General features: G+C 41.2%; 1 protein-coding gene across 1 annotated transcript in view; it reads right to left on the bottom strand.

Moving 5' to 3' along the window:
- Positions 1 to 577: 577 nt before the first annotated feature.
- LOC133612700 (carbohydrate sulfotransferase 11-like) overlaps positions 578 to 1,208 on the bottom strand; it is a 54,731-nt gene continuing 54,100 nt past the window's right edge. Inside the window, exon 4 of the mRNA XM_061970342.2 lies at positions 578 to 1,208. This exon is cut by the window's right edge and continues 825 nt beyond it. The gene's annotated coding sequence lies outside the window, so the exon portion shown is untranslated.

The following is a 1,208-nucleotide window of genomic DNA, read 5'->3' as shown; positions in this document are numbered from 1 at the left end:
TATTTCAAGACTTTCATCTAGAACCCACGCAGGGAGTTCCACTAAGAACCCTTTCGTTTGTCAAGGGTTTCATCTAGAACCCATGCAGGGAGTTCCACTAAGAACCCTTTCGTATTTCAAGGGTTTCATCTAGAACCCACACAGGGAGTTCCACTAAGAACCCTTTCGTTTGTCAAGGGTTTCATCTAGAACCCACGCAGGGAGTTCCACTAAGAACCCTTTCGTATTTCAAGGGTTTCATCTAGAACCCACACAGGGAGTTCCACTAAGAACCATTTTGTATTTCAAGACTTTCATCTAGAACCCACGCAGGGAGTTCCACTAAGAACCCTTTCGTATTTCAAGGGTTTCATCTAGAACCCACACAGGGAGTTCCACTAAGAACCCTTTCGTTTGTCAAGGGTTTCATCTAGAACCCATGCAGGGAGTTCCACTAAGAACCCTTTCGTATTTCAAGAGTTTCATCTAGAACCCACACAGGGAGTTCCACAAAGAACTCTTTCATGTTTCAAGGGTTTCATCTAGACCTGACACAGGGGGTTCTAAAAACATCCCTTTTCAAAGGTTTTCACCGATAACCGTCTTGTCTTCTGAGGGTTCTATAAAGAACCATATTGTATTCTACAGATCAGTTTAGTTCATATTATATTGTGGTCATTTATCATGTTGACATTCAAAACATTTTAATGAGAAAAACATTTATTTAAAGATAGGCACCATTATTGGCAAACGTTATCAGGAAGTATGTCCCTGGTGACAATCCCTGAAGAACTCTTTCTTCCAAAAACGGTTCTCTGGATCAAAATAGTTCTTACTGGAACCCTTAGTGTTAGTGAGAACCCTTTTAAAACCAATGATTCAGAAAAGGGGTTTTAAAGGGTTCTCTGGATCAAAATGGTTCTTACTGGAACCATTAGCGTTACCAAGAACCCTTGAAAAACCCTTTCTTCGGGAAAGGGTTTTTCAGAAGCAAATGGTTCCAGTTAGAACCTCAGCCCTTGTAGAAGAACCCTTCTTTCTAAGAGTGTAGTGAAAGTGAAACCGCAGTAACGACAGACCGTTAAATATGAAGAAGTGCCTTCCGTGTTGACCTTGTTCTCCAAGAATGAGGAGGTGGCTGAGTACGAGGTCACCTGACAAGGCTAAAAATTTAAATAAAGCAGGTAAAGGCGTTCAATGGGAATTGGGTAAATTGGATTTGTGGTGTA

This window comes from Nerophis lumbriciformis, linkage group LG01 (genome assembly GCF_033978685.3).
Source record: "Nerophis lumbriciformis linkage group LG01, RoL_Nlum_v2.1, whole genome shotgun sequence".
Classification (NCBI taxonomy): domain Eukaryota; kingdom Metazoa; phylum Chordata; class Actinopteri; order Syngnathiformes; family Syngnathidae; genus Nerophis; species Nerophis lumbriciformis.
The sequence above is the reverse complement of the archived record's forward strand: the minus strand, read 5'-3'. Positions and strand labels throughout refer to the sequence as shown.